Source organism: Benincasa hispida, chromosome 2, assembly GCF_027475165.1.
Source record: "Benincasa hispida cultivar pf3 chromosome 2, pf3_genome.v1.1, whole genome shotgun sequence".
NCBI lineage: Eukaryota > Viridiplantae > Streptophyta > Magnoliopsida > Cucurbitales > Cucurbitaceae > Benincasa > Benincasa hispida.
Window position 1 is genome coordinate 39,107,670 of NC_143479.1, and position 16,536 is coordinate 39,124,205.

Here is a 16,536-nt window from a genome sequence, read left to right on the forward strand (position 1 = left end):
GGGTTCTTTGGCTCTAAGACCTTTTCCAGAAAAAGATCTTTTAGTCATTTTACCCTAACGATAGGATTCACAAGGTGGTAATGAACTGTTTTCAAACTGATATAGATGATTGTTCTTAACCAATTTCTCAATCCTGTCGAGATTTATGTGATCCAGTCTCAAGTGCCAAGGATTGGCATTTGGAAAAACTTTCCTTTTCTCATGAGTCCTAGCAGTTTTAAACATCTCTATGTTCAAAACAGCTCTAACCTCAGTCGGTTTTAACAAATACAACTTATTTTCTAATTTTGCAAAACAAATTTGGTTATTTCTTGAATTGATGAACACTTCATGATTTTCGAAAGAAACTTTATAATTTTTTTCTAGCGAACAAGAGATAGATATTAGATTCCTTTTCATAGAAGGAATGTAATAAACATTTATACGAGATAAATGTATTTATCTCGTATAAATAACTTTATATCTCCCACTGCTTTCCCTGAAACAACCTCATCGATCCCTACCTTAAAGAGTGTTTCATCTTCTGTCAAATGACTCCAGGAACTTTTTTTCCTGTAAGAAAGTACAGACATGATTAGCGACACCTAAATCAATTATCTAGGTTTTCTCATTTTCCACTATACATGTTTCGATAACAAGTAAATCATATTTATCCTGTTGTTCGAATTTCACATTCTCATCAATATCGTTCAAAACTTTACATGAGTTGGGAGATAGAGGATAATCATCTGTCAAAACTCTTTTAGAACCATTAACCGCTAGTAATTTGTACATTTATTTGATTTTACCGTTAACTAATTCGGAGTCGAGTATTTTAGAAGAATTCAACATGCTGAAAATTTTAAATAAATTATAATTAGCAAATTGCAACTAAATCCAAAGCCAAGTTTTAGCAAAACATGTAATAATGTATCCATAACCATTGTTGCAACGATATTGTAGTGAGTCGGAATACGTGCTACTAAGGAGCAGTCAAATACTCCTTCACTAAAGCAAAACAATTTTGACCAAACACTATCTCTAGAATAACTCTTATTCCTATAGTCGTTTAGTTACCGTTTTCGATAAAAAATTACTAACACTTTAGCAATTCTGTAAGTGTAACCCTCCATTTTCAGACGTCAGTGGTCGGCCCCAACTATGCTATCGAAATGGACAGACATGGTTGGGATGGACCTAAGAAATCCTATCCATTTCGAAAGTTTGAGTTGTTCTGAATCCTATGTTACAACCCTCCGAGGGGATAGCCATCATTAAACGACTAGCAAGGGCTCCCTAAAGCAAACCAGCAGGTGCAACATAGGAATCTCACGGTTCAACTAACGGAAGAGACCGTAGGACACATTGACACATATCCTTCATGTCACACCCCCTCTGTAATGCTAAAAATTAATTCATTGTTATGCATGCACTATGATGATAGATAATATGCTACAAGTTTATGTCCCAGCAATGGCGCCATAAACTTGTAACACTAAATTTATATCTTTACGCATGTGAACAAATAGGAATATGAATGAATGAATCATACAAGCTCATGTTGCCATAAACTTGTTGACATAAAAATGGAATGTCATGCTGTGTTATCGCTTATTCACACTTTATGCGATACTACTTCTAAAAATATGCGTTGTTAATTATATGCTTGTAGTATGCTATGGAGTAATGCGTTGTCACAAGTTTCCTTGCGCTGAAACCAAGTATAATTTCAACGCAAGTTTCTCAGAGTAATCCGAGGTCGAACACAGGGATTATTTTCGTTAATGTGTTACTTTTGTGATACATGCGACTAGTTTTACAATTAATAAAGATTTGGTTTGTACATGAATTTTAATTGCGATAAACATAAATTGCATTGATAAAATAAAAGTGCATTAAAAGGTAAATCCTAAACTAACATGATACAAGATACAAGATACATGATACATGATACTAAGTTCGAGACTGACTGTGAAGCTTATACAAAGGATCGTGGTATGCAATGGCAAGTCTTTATGGATGAATCAGAAATATGAAGAATAAATAGTAAAACATCGCAAGTTTGTTAATTGCGTTAAAGCTATAACTAAGGTTCCGTTTTCCCTTGGAATACACCTCTCGGCGATCGGCCACGTTCCCATATCTCTATGGTGAAATAGGGATGAATGTGATGAACGCAAGGTTGCTTCCATCTCTGGAAGTACTTCTTGCTTTAGTTAACGCATTTTTCCAACCCTCTCTCGATAGGCGGAATAACATCTTCACTTCTGCTCTAACAAGTGAAGATGCCATCTAGCATGCTTTAGCTAAACACAATTATTTCCTTAACGTAAATTAATTTATTTGCTTAATTCTTACTAATTACCCAGGGAATTAACATCATGGAGAACGTGAATCATGGATGAACGAAAATAGACAGAGAGATGATAACGGAAAGGATCATAACAATTAATACTAAGATTAAATGTCTGATACATGGTGTGAATGATAGAGTAAAGAAGATGAGTACAAGTGATGAAAAAGAGATAGAAACAAATATAGAAGAGTGTCAACGTCTTGAAATAGATCTGGACAGAGGTTTTGCTTGTCGGCATGTGGAATGGATGAAGAGAAGAGCTCTCTCTCAGGCTTGCTCTTCTGGTAGAAGTGACCTTCGAACAGAGCTTCAACGGCGGGGATTGAAAGGATTCTTTGCCCGGAGACTCACATCTCGGCCTTGTCTCTTGATTATCCCAGATCTACTCTGATCAGGCGCTCAGACCAGTCTCTCTCTCAGATCAGTATATACACGTCTCCCTGTATCGAGTATATACAAGTATCAAGTCTCCCGTATCGAGTATAGTTTTCAATGGAATTGCAGGAGCTATTTATAGATGAAGCTTTGACTCTTTGCATTGTGGTCCCCACTTTATTGTTAAGGTAGTTCCTGAAATAGTGGAGTGAATATTCATTCTGTTACGCAATCAATCCCGTAAAAAATGCACAACTGACAGCTGTACATGCATCTGAATCCTCCATAATTGCGTTGCTCTTTACATCTTCGATCGTTTTCCCGCATGCGGTGTTGTTTTTTATTACCGTATGTAGTTGAAATTACGTTGATCGCAAAGCTCTTGATCGATTGTCGCATGCACCGTCATTGCATTGATCATCTCTCATTCTTGATTGACAGGCGCAATGCGACGTAGATGCATTGTTCCGTTTATCTTTGAGCCATGAACGCATGCAGTGACTTGATTTCCTGCAAAACAGACTTGAAACATTCTATTCTACCATCGCAATGGTGTCAATGGGTGTATTGACGACAATTTATAATTCTCGCATTTCCTAGCCAATTTTCGTACTATCGACGCAACTTTTCTTCCTTTTAGCCGCAATATCTAAATAAAACAGTATAAATAACTTGTATTTCTACAAGTTATCACACTACCAAATTTAGATATATGCTTGTCCTCAACCATATCTTCTACTAAGGTAATATTGTTTAGTTCTTATCCTAAATTTTGCGTCGATTGGTTGCTCTGAATGCTCCACCTAGGCAACATTACTTAACAACGCAATTTCCTTCTATCTCTGATAATTCATAACAAAGCCCTACTTTATTCTTCTATACAACAAATCTCTGCTAAAAAATTCCTTTCTAGTTTTAAAAAGAATGTTTACCTCTTCTTGCAAAAACAAATTGATGTGTCTGGATGCGGTGGTCAAATTTGCATCATTCATTAGAGACTGTTGATCATGGTTACACTCTTCGTTTTGGCTTGTTTCCACGGGTGTCATGCGAACATCCAACCACGGTTGTGTGCCAATTTCAACTTTAACTCTTGAATTTTAGCTAAGTATAACTTTGCAGGTCAAAGGAGTTGTCTCTTATACTCTTATTTTTCTTCTTCTCATTTTTTTTCTCTTTTCATATTGCATCGTTCTTAGAAACCCACCTTCGTTTTGGCTTGCTTCCACGGGTGTCATGTGAACATCCAACTACGAGCAGGTTCCTTTCACGACTTAACTCTTATCAGATTGGGATTGTTTTGGGATTTCCCTTGCACTGACATTGGAGTTTTATATGATTTTTTTTTTTATAATGGACAATAATGAACGCATTTTTCTTAATGACCGCATCTACTTGATCGCATCTGCTCAGACCTTCCCCACCCCCAAATTTAGAGATGCGTAAGGTCTTTATTGTGTTGTTTGGACAGAATAGACAAACACTTAGACAAAATTTTGAAAAGAAGGTTTGAGCAGAATTTTGAAGGATAAAAGGTAAAATAGTGCTATAGCTACGAATTAACTAAGTGTTAGTCAGAAAATACAAAGTGTGGGAAATGTTACTAAGTGTATGCATATAACTCATCATGGTCGCACAATGAATAACGCAAAATAAAAGATAAAGAATATTGCAAATAATGACAAAGGATGATAAAGAAGAGGCTAAGGCATAGGAAAAGAATCACTACTCAGTTGTATTAAAAATTAACTAGGTATATAAAGTAATACAAATAACGCAATACAAAATTTTTGCATGTATAAAGAATCAAAGAATTAGCTTCTATGCATAGAAAAATGAATGAAGTAAAAATAAAAATAAAAGAATGATTGCAATAAAAAAATATAAAGTTATTAAGGAGGAGGAGGTTCAGGTGGAGGATTTTGATGAGGTACGCGAGGAGCTTCTTGGAAATGCAGATGTTGCTGGAGATGCGAAGGCACCATGAGACCATGAAGATACACTATCAAAAAGTTGGAATACTCATGGTTGCGCTCCGCTACTTGCCTTTGATTCAGGTGTATAGTATAGATGTTGCGTTGAATATTGATTAACACCTGCCTTGTCGTAGAAGCATTGTGTTACAAGTCTTCTACTCGCTCGTTTACCACTTTTATTCTCTGGCAAAAAAAGTCCTGTTGTTGGGAGAGAAAGGATTGCATATTTGCTAGTTCAGCAGCTAAGGAGCCAATGGTGGGTTGTGCCTGCGATGTTTCGTCATCATCGTTTTGGGGTTGGGCAGAAGTGCCTTCACCCAAATCGCATGGGTCATTGTAACGTGATTTGTATGTATGATATTCAATGCTCATGATGATGCGATACTACTACTATTTGTGCGTTAATTAGAGATGCTCAAGTAGTATGCCTTGCGTTGTCATAAGTTTCCTTACGATGGAACCAAGTGTAATTCCACCGTAAGTTTCTCAGTGTGATCCGAGGTCGAACACGGGGAAGTGGTGCCGGTTATTGCGGTATGTTCATGGTATATGCGACCGGGTTTTTCAATTCTTTATAAAAGTGTGTACAGAATGTAAATTACAGTAAAATAAAGGAAAGCAGTAAGATGCGATAAAACATGAAAATACAATAAACCTAAACTAGATGTTACAAGATACAGGGTTTATGTGCAAGATACTAGGATTAAGGCTGGTTGTGAAGGTTGTGCAAAGACGTGGAATGCGACGACAAGTCTTGTGAATAGATTAGAAAGAGAAGAACGCAAGTTCTTAATCGAATTAAAGGTACAAATACTATTCCACTCTTCTCTTGGCGTACACCTTTCAGTGATCGGTTGCGTTTCCCACATGTTTGTGGTGATACAGAGTCTAACGTAATGAACATAAGGTTGCTTCCATGTCTGGAAGTACTACTTGCTTTAGTTAACGCACTCTTCTGGCATTCTCTCGATAGAACAAAATGACATCTTCACTTCGGCTCTCACAGGTGAAGATGTCGTCTAACATGCTTTAGCTAAACGTATTTGATAAATTTAATACATATTAAGCTCTTGGTGCTTCATATTGCTCATCAAAAGATTAAGAAAACATCATGGAGAAAGTGACTAATGGATGAACGGAAATAGACAGAGAATGGTAAATGAAATCTATTGAAACATTTAATATTTCTACTAAGTGTTTGATACATGATGTATGAATGTAGAGATAAAGAAAACATGGAATACAGTGAAAGAGAGATAGAACAAATACAATCAGGTGCCAATGTCATGGCACAGATTCAATGGAGATCTGTTTGCCAGATAGGATGGTTTTGATGACAGGAAGAGCTTCTCTCTCAGGCTTGCTCCACCGGTAGCAGAGGTCTTTGCACAGAGCTTCGATTGGGTATACAGCTGGTCGGATCTGAGATTTACCTCTCGGCCTTATCTCTTTCTTTTCTCGGATTTTTTCTTTTCAACACTCAGCTCAGCCTTTTTCTCTCTAAAATCTTGTAGCAGTTAGCCCAGTATCAAATAGCATATTTTTCTCTGAATTCGCTGAGGTATTTATAGGAGCAGATCCTTTGACTCCGGCCATGTGGTCCCCACTTGATAGTTGTAATTTCGTAGATGGAGGGATATTATTCCTTCTATTATGAAATCAGACCATCGATTCTGCACAACCATTAGTTGTACACATGTCTCAATCCTCCACCTTCGCGTTGCTCAGTTGTATATTTTTCAATCATAGGTTCGCATGCGGTGTTTGTTTTTATTATCACATGCGGTCGAAGCATAGCTCTAGAACGACTATCACATTATGCCATTACTTCGGTAATTGTTTCTTTAAGGTTGATCGATGGGCGCAATGTGATAGAGATACGTTGATTAGTTTCTCATGAGCCTTGAGCGCAAGCGGTGACTTGGTCTCATGCAAAACAGAGTAATGTTTTGCTTGTCCTCCATCTTTTTGGTGTTAGTGGGTGTAATTGCAAACATTTATAATTATTGTCATACAAATTTAATTTTCATACAATTTGCACATAATTACTAACTTTTGGCTGCAATATCTAGACAAGATGGCATAAATAACTTGTATTTCTACAAGTTATCACACCCCCCAAATTTAGATATATGCTTGTCCTCAAGCATATCTTCTACTAAGGCAATCATGCTCCATTCCTATTCTATATTTTTGCGACGATTGGTTGCTCCGAATGTTACACTTAGGCATATTCCCTAACATCGCACTTTCCTTCTATCCTTGCTAATTCTTAGCAAGCCCTACTTTATTCTTCTATGTAATAACATCTTGCTCAAAGACACTTTTCTAGCTTTCAAAGTAGAATGCTTATCCCTTCTTTGTCAAAACAACTTGATGTATATATATGCGGTGAGCAAAACTTTGCGTCATTTATTTACTGTTGGTCATGGTTACACTCTTCATTTTGGCTTATCCCCATGGGTGTCATGCGGACATCCAACTACGGTTGTGTGCCAATTTCAACTTCAACTCATGAGGATCAGAGGAGTTGTCTCTTCCCTTCTTTTTCCCTTTTTGGCTTATACTACGTTGTTCTTGGAGACCCACCTTCGTTTTGGCTTGCTCCTACGGGTGTCATACAAACATCCAACTACGAGCAGGCTCCTTTCACAACTAAACTCTTATCAGGTTGGGAACAGTTTTGAAATTTTCCCTTGCATTGAAATTGGAGTTTTGCATAATTTTTTTTATTAATATTATTTTTTGTTTTAAATGGAAATAGACACATTTTCTGAAATACTACATACTTCTAAGTTCATCTGCTCAGACCTTCCCCACCCCCAAATTTAATGAAGAGTAAGGTCCTCATTGCGTTGTTTGGATAGACTAGACAAACACTTAAAAGAAAATTTCAAAAAGAAGGTTTGAGCAGGACTTTGAAAGATAAAAGGTAAAGTGTACTGCTAAACTAAGAGTTAACGAAGTGTTGGTCAGAATTTACTAAGTATGGGAAATGTTTCTAAGTGTAATATATAATACATCATAGCAACGCAATGAAGATCGTAAAAATACAAGAGTACAAATATAGCGAAGATTAACAAAGGAAGATAAAGAAAGAGGCACAGGCAAAGAGTAGAGTGAAATATGTACTTTGATTGTATTGACTATTAACAAAGTATGCGAATATACTACAAATGGTCGCATTACAAACAAAATTTTCTCATGCCTGTACAAGAGTCAAAGAATTTGGTGAAGTTACAAAATTTTATTTGGACGGGTGCATGATTTGCAGCTCACAACATGCTTCCAATAAATGCAGATACATTTTTGCTAAGGACGGGCAACACGCATACATCCCCGCAGCACACCCCTTAACTAAATATTTCTGGAGGATGCCTCAACATAGTGCATTTAACTAAGGCCAGGCAAAGGACGCATATGTGCGCACCACACCCCGCACCGCAATGTAATTGGGTGTATTAGATGCATGTCTTCCTTTTCTTTCTCCTTACTACACCCATCCTTTTGTTATATGCCAGTTTATTTTCCTCCCTTTCTAACTCAAGTTGACAAGATTAATTTATCCAACATTCACAAAAACATGTGCCCAGTGCCACTACTTGTAATGTAAGGAAACATATGCGACATGAAACTCTTAGAGCATTAACGACTACTCCTACTAAATAACAATTACAACATGAAACAAATGATAAAAGAAAGCTGTAAAGAAGGCAAGTAAACATAGATGGGAAGGCTGGCTGAAAGAAGTTCTCAGAGTTACTGCAATCGCTTTCCCTGCACGCATTTTAATCCTGCTTTCCCAAATCAATGGTGTCCATGCGCCGATCGAAGTCACCTCCATAATAGGGTTTGATCTGCTGACCATTGACTTTGAATGCGCTGCTCCCATCTAAAGTTGTTAATTTCACTACGCCGTGGGGAAAGATGGTCTTGATCCGGAATGGCCCGAACCAACAAGTCTTCAGCTTCCTAGGGAATTGTCGCAGATGTGCATTGAACAGCAGTACCTACTGACCTTCGGTGAATGTCTAGTCGTTAATCCATTCATCATGCCATTTCTTCGTTTTCTCCTTATATATCTTGGCATTCTCATAGGCATCCCTTCGCCATCGATCAACTGATTCAATTGTAACTTCTGGATTTTCCCCGCACTAGCTAAATCGAACTTCAGCTTCTTGCATGCCCACATTGCCTTGTGTTCTAACTCAAGCGGCAAATGACAAGCTTTTCCGAAGACCAAGGCATACAGGAACATGCCAATTGGTGTTTTGTAGGCAGTTCGGTAAGTCCATAGTGCTTCGTCAAGCTTGGTTGACCAATCCCTCCTAGTAGTATTAACTACCTTCTCCAAGATAGTTTTGATCTCTCTATTAGAAATTTCTGCCTGCCCATTAGTCTGTGGGTGGTATGCGGTTGCCACTCGATGGCTAACGTTGAATTTAGTCAGCAGGTTAGCAATTATGCGGTTTATAAAATGAGAGCCCTCATCACTGATTAAGGCACGTGGCATTCCATAGCGCGCAAAAATATTCTTCTTCAAAAACTTTGCCACAGTGGTTGCGTCATTCTTGGCACATGCGATGGCCTCAATCCATTTTGAAACATAGTCAACCGCAACCAGAATATATTGATGACCTTCAGATTCTAGAAATGGGCCCATGAAGTCAATTCCCCATATGTCAAATAATTCAACTTCTAAGATTGACGTCAATGGCATTTCATTTCTTTTGGACATATTCCCTGTCCTTTGGCACTTATCGCATTTCATAACATGGGCATGGGCATCTTTGAATAGAGTTGGCCAAAAGTAGCCACACTGTAAGACTTTTGTTGCAGTCCTTTGCCCCCCAAAATGTCCTCCATATGGGGACTCATGACAGAGTTCTAAAATGCACTTGGCTTCGTGCTCAAGGACACATCGACGTATGATATGATCAGGTTCTTGTCGATACAAGAATGGATCATCCCAAAAATAAAATTTTGCGTCATGTCTTAGCTTCTTCTTCTACTGGTAGGTATAATCATCCGGTAATTGACTACAAACTATAAAGTTTACTATGTCCACATACTAGGGGACATTAACGCCTACTACCATCATAGCTCATCGGGGAATCTTTCCTCAATATCTTTTTCTGTCCCTTGAACCTCACCGTTTTCTAGTCTTGACAAATGATCTACGATTTGGTTCTTGGTGCCCTTCATATCTTTAATTTCCAGGTCAAACTCTTGCAGGAGCAGCACCCACCATATCAATCTTGGTTTTGCATCCTTCTTCGTCATTAGATACTTAATCGCAGAGTGGTTTGTATACACCACCACATTTGTTCTGATCAGGTACTGTCGAAACTTCTCCAGTGCAAATACCACTGCGAGCATTTCTTTCTCTGTGGTAGTATAGTTCTCTTACACGTCGTTCAGTGTTTTACTTGCATAATAAATGGGATGCAAAACCTTCTCCCGATGTTGACTCAAAATTGTGCCCATAACATATCCGCTAGCATCACACATTAATGCAAAGGGTTGCGACCAATCTGGCACAACCAAAATTGGAGCGGAGATAAGTGCATCTTTTAAAGTGTTAAATGCTTTAGTGTAGGCAGCATCAAACTTATACTCGTGGTCAAATTCGAGAAGTGCACTAAGGGGTCTTGCGATCTGAGAGAAGTTGCGAATAAATCTTCTATAAAATCCTGCGTGACCCAGAAAGCTCCTTAGTGTCTTTAGATTCACTAGTGGGTGTAATTTGGAAATTGCGTCGATTTTTGCTTGATCAACTTCTAATCCTGCCTTGGAGATTTTGTGACCAGTTCTGTTTCTTCCTCCACCATGAAGTGGCATTTTTCCCAATTCAGTACAAGATTTGTTACTATGCATCTCTTCAAGAATTTTTCAAGGTTGGTCAAACAGGAGTCATAGTTACTGCCAAAAACTGAGAAATCATCCATGAAAACTTCGACTGACTCCTCCAAGTAATTTGAAAATATTGCCATCATGCATCGTTGAAAAGTGCTTGGTGCATTAGAGAGTCCAAATGGCATGCGTCGGAATGCAAACATACCAAATGGGCATGTGGAGGTTGTCTTGTCCTAATCCTCCGACGCAATTACTATTTGGTTATACCCTGAATAGCCATCAAGAAAGCAGAAAAATTTGTTCCCCGCAAGTCTGTCCAACATTTGGTCAATGAACGGGAGTGGAAAGTGGTCCTTTTTAGTGGCCAAATTTAGCTTGCAATAGTCCATGTAGATTCTCCACCCCGTAGTTGTCCTTGTGGGAACCAATTTATTCTTGTCATTGGTGATGATTGTCATCCCCCCTTTCTTTGGAACACACTGAACTGGGCTTACCCAGCTGCTATCGGATATTGGGTAGATGACACCGGCGTCCAGCCACTTCACTATTTCTTTCTTTACAACCTTCTTCATGGCAGGGTTTAAGCGACGCTGCCTTTCAACCGATCCATTCTTTCCTTCCTCTAGGCGAATCTTGTGCATGCAATATGAAGGAGTGATTCCACGAATATCTTCCAAGGTCCATCCTAAGGCTTTTGTATTGTTTCTTAGGATATGTATGAGAGCATCTTCTTTCTCCTTACTTAGTTATGCAGAGATGATAACTGGTAACGTTCATTTCTTCCTAAGTAAGCATACTTTAAGTGCACTGGCAACGACTTTAACTTTAACACAGGAGGCTCTTCTAAGGATGGCTTAATACGCTGCAAAGTCCGTTCAGATAACTTGAGTGATTCGAAATTATATTCAACATGAATTGCGGTGCAATCTTCCTCCACTAATGTGCCATCTTCGAAATCTTCCTCCTCCATTTCTTTCAGGATTTCGTGCAACTATTCTCCCTGTAGTTCCTCGATGTATTGGCAGTTTTCTATATCTCTTGGATATTTCAACGCATTGAGTACGTTGAACTTTACCTCTTGATCATCAACTCGGATGGTCAATTCTCCCTTCTGTACATCGATCAATGCTCGCCCTGTGGCGAGAAATAGGCGTCCCAGGATGATAGGGATTTCTCTATCTGCGTCATAATCTAATATAACAAAATTTTCGGGGAAGATGAACTTCTACCTGCACGAGAACATTTTCTATCTTGCCCTCTGGAAGCTTTATTGATCTATCAGCTAACTATAATGTAATTGTGGTTGGTCTGGCTTCACCGATGTCTAGCTTCATAAAGATTGACGAAGAGCATCAAATCTATGCTCGCCCGCAAATCACACAATGCGTTCCCGACCATCTTCCCTCCTATGGTGTAGGGTAATGTAGAAGTCCCAGGATCATTTTAGCAGGGATATTATTTTGAAACAAAGCGCTACATTCGCATGTTAGTGCAACTGTTTCATTTTCTCCGATCTTTCTCTTGTTGGCTAGAATGTCCTTGAGAAATTTCACATAGCTCGGCATTTGCTCTAATGCTTCTATTAAGGGAATATTGATATGCAGCTGTCAAAGAACGTCCAGGAACCTCTAAAATTGCTTACTATCATCTTTCTTTTTCAGCCTAGACGGAAAAGGTGGAGGATCCCGGCATGTTTCTTGCTCACTTTGTTGCTTAATGAGGTCCTATGCTTGCTGTGCGCTGTTGGTCGGAGGTTGCGATGATTAAGAATTTAAGTCTTGAGAAGCTTCATCTTTCGTAAATAATCTTGCTTCTGAATTAGGGTTGCTTTCATTATTTTGTACTTGGTCCTCATCAATAGTTAACTCAGCTGGTACTGATGCCGCATCTGGTACCTTCGGCGCAATGGGAGCTGTTGTTCTGCCACTCCACAATGTCACGACTTGACATTGTTCTTTACCTTTTGGCCCCAATATTCTTGAACTTCCTTGTGATATACCAAGCTTTTTCTTTTATAATTCTCTTGCAAGCTGATCTATTTGGTCTTCTAATTCTTTGAGAGAGTCAGCTTGCGACTGTCTCATTGCCTCGCTCTGTTCAACGTAATGCTTCAGTGACGTTTCCAAAGACAAGGTACTGCAAGAGGTATTATATACAAACAGTTGGTCGCATGGCTATGTACCTGAAAATCACTTGGACTATAGTTTGGGGTAGTGGAGACTGGAGGTATTATACAGACAAGGTACTGCAAGAGGTATTATATACAAACAGTTGGTCGCATGGCTATGTACCTGAAAATCACTTGGACTATAGTTTGGGGTAGTGGAGACTGGAGGGTTGCCTCGATCCTCTTGATAACTAAATTGATAGAAACTATGGTCTTCGTAACAGAGATTCTCATCCAAACCAAAAATTGGTCCCCAATCATGGTTGTGGTTATTGCCCCATGATTCATCATAAATAGCATATACGAGTTGTTGATCCCAAGGGAAACGTCTGCTGGATGTACTTCTCCCCATTCAGTGCAATCCATAACAGTCATATGAGTCACCACGTTAACTTGCGCTGCTCCTTGGGAGAGAGTTTTCTGCTGATTAGCCACCGTCTGGAGGAGCGATGTCATCGTGGTCATTTGCTCGATCAATGCGCTCATTGTGTCTTTTGGCACATCGGCCCACTCTACTCTTTCTAGTTCCAGAAATCTTACCTCAAGCCCATTATCAATCCATTCGTCAGAATGTCGCAATATACGATCCAAGATGCCCTTTGCTTCCGTATATTACTTATTCATTAATCCTCCCTCTGTAGAGGAGTTGGCAACTGCTCATGTTGATGGGTCTAGTCCATTGTAAAAGGTTTCCATCAAGATACTATCAGAAATCCCAATATGCGGACAGTTCTTTACTAACTGCCATAATCGCATCCAAGCGGTGCTCAGGGTTTCATAACTCTTTTGCTCAAAATTCAACACTTCTCTTCGCCTCCTTACATTGACAAATGGAGGGAAGAATCTATTCATGAACATATCAACAAACTATCCCCATTCATGAATTTCACCTGGCTCTAATGCTTGAGCCCACCTCTTTGCTTCATCTTGCAATATGTACAGGAATAGATATAGTTTAAGATTTTCTTGAGTTACACCAGGCAGAGAGAATGCACTACATATGTCTGTGAAGTTTGTTAAATGAGCATGTGGGTCTTCTCCCTGTAATCCTCCGAATTGTCCCATATTCTGAATCATTTGCAGCATGATCGGCTTGATCTCAAAGTGGACATTCTCCTCAATAGTTGGCCTTGAGATTTTAGGCAAAAAATTGTAAAGATCTGGTGCTGCATACTTCCTCATAGGGATGTTCTGATCAGCGGCAATAAAAACAGGATCTTGCACTGGAAAATCTCCCCTCAGGTTTCCAGCAGGAGACATATTCTCTTCAGCCATACTTCTTTACCAGTTAATTCAACCCTGATGAACTCTGTGCTTGGGTCCACTTAGAGTTACCAGACCACCCCCAGTACTCCTAAGTCGTCAGACTGCTCTTTGCGTTGAACAATCAGTACAAAGAGATCTTTCCTGCACATAACATGAAAATATTTGACATTATCCATCGACCACTTCCCCGGCAACGGCACCATAAACTTGTAACGTGATTTGTATGTATGATACTCAATGCTCATGATGATGCAATACTACTACTCTTTATGCGTTAATTAGAGATGCTCAAGTAGTATGCCCTGCGTTGTCACAAGTTTCCTTATGATGGAACCAAGCGTAATTCCACTGCAAGTTTCTTGGTGTGATCCAAGGTCGAACATGGAGAAGTGGTGCAGATTATTGTGGTATGTTCATGGTATATGCGACCGGGTTTTTCAATTCTTTATAAAAGTGTGTACAGTATGTAAATTATAGTAAAATAAAGTAAAGTAGTAAGATGCAATAAAACATGAAAATAGAATAAACCTAAACTAGATGTTATAAGATACAGGGTTTATGTTCAAGATACTAGGATTAAGGTTGGCTGTGAAGGTTGTGCAAAGACGTGGAATGCGATGACAAGTCTTGTGAACAGATTAGAAAGAGAAAGATAAGTATTACAAACAACACAAGTTCTTAATCGAATTGAAGGTAAAAATACTGTTTCACTCTTCTCTTGGCATACACCTTTCAGTGATCGGCCGCGTTTCCCACATGTCTATGGTGAAACAGAGTCTAACGTAATGTACGCAAGGTTGCTTCCATGTCTGGAAGTATTACTTGCTTTAGTTGACGTATTCTTCTGACCTTCTCTCGATAGATCAGAATGACATCTTCACTTCTGCTCTCACAGGTGAAGATGTCGTCTAGCATGCTTTAGCTAAATGTATTTGATAACTTTAATACATATTAAGCTCTTGGTGATTCATATTGCTCATCAAAAGAGTAAGAAACCATCATGGAGAAAATGACTAATGGGTGAACGGAAATAGACAGAGAATGGTAAATGAAATCTATCGAAACATTTAATATTTCTACTAAGTGTTTGATACATGATGTGTGAATATAGAGATAAAGAAAACATGGAATACAGTGAAAGAGAGATACAACAGATACAATCAGGTGCCAATTTCATGGCACAGATTCAATGGAGATCTGCTTGTCAGATAGGATGGTTTTGATGGCAGGAAGAGCTTCCCTCTCAGGCTTGCTCCACCAGTAGCAGAGGTCTCTACACAGAGCTTCGATCGGGTATACAGCTGGTCGGATGTGAGATTTACCTCTCGGCCTTATCTCTTTCTCTTTCAGATTTCTACTTTTCAGCACTCAGCTCAGCCTTTTGCTCTCTAAAATCTTACAGCACTTAGCCTAGTATCAAATAGCATATTTTTCTCTGAATTCGCTGTGGTATTTATAGGAGAAGATCCTTTGACTTCGGCCATGTGGTTCCCACTTGATGGTTATGGTAATTCCGCAGATGGAGGGATATTATTCCTTTCGTTATGAAATCAGACCATCGATTCTGCACAATCGTTGTTGTACCCGTGTCTCAATCCTCCACCTCCGCGGTGCTCAGTTGCATCTTTCGATCATAGGTTCACATGCGGTGTTTTTTTTTATTACCGCATGCGGTCAAAGCATAGCTCTGGACCAACTATCGAATTGCGCCATTACTTCTGTAATTGTTTCTTTAAGGTTCATCGACGGGCGCAATGTGATAGAGATGCGTTGATTAGTTTCTCATGAACCTTAAGCGCAAGCAGTGACTTGGTCTCCTGCAAAACAGTGTAAAGTTTGGCTTGTCCTCCATCTTTTTGGTGTTAGTGGGTGGAATTGCAAACATTTATAATTTTTGTCATAATAAGTTAATTTTCATACAATTGGCGTATAATTACTACTTTTTTGCCGCAATATCTAGATAAGATGGCATAAATAACTTGTATTTCTACAAGTTATCATTCATCAACATGCAGCGGTGGAAGGGAAAGTTGCAGTGATGATGAAGGTGAGGATGGAGCTACTGGATATATGGTTGGAGAATCAGGGGCAAGTAGAAGATTAGTGAAATGTTTGGGAAATGAGGGAGAAGGTTCTGCAGGAGGTCTTGGAGGGCGAATTATCAAAGGCAAAGGGTTCAAGGGTTCAGGATCTTGCAGTGATGGCTCTTGGACTTTCTCCTTTCCTTTGTCAACCTTGCGTTGTTTCTTTGGTTTCGACTGCTGCGGCACATTTAAGTCGATCATGAGCCTTTTAGGTGGAAGTTCGGGGCAATGTGGGGAATCTTTGAGAAGCATTCTCAAAATCTTGACGTTGATAAGACCATGTACTTTTGGCATTGGTTCCTCTTCAATACCCACACCTAGTGAGAGGTAAGCTTGAGACTGTCCAAGGAAATAAATATTGGCCTCTTATGTGCCTCACAAAACCTCAAATTTGTCTTGCGATCAACTGGTCCACGTCTATTGGAATGCTGCATGCGATGCATTATGCGGTTATGACTCTATCTCTCGAAATTGTTT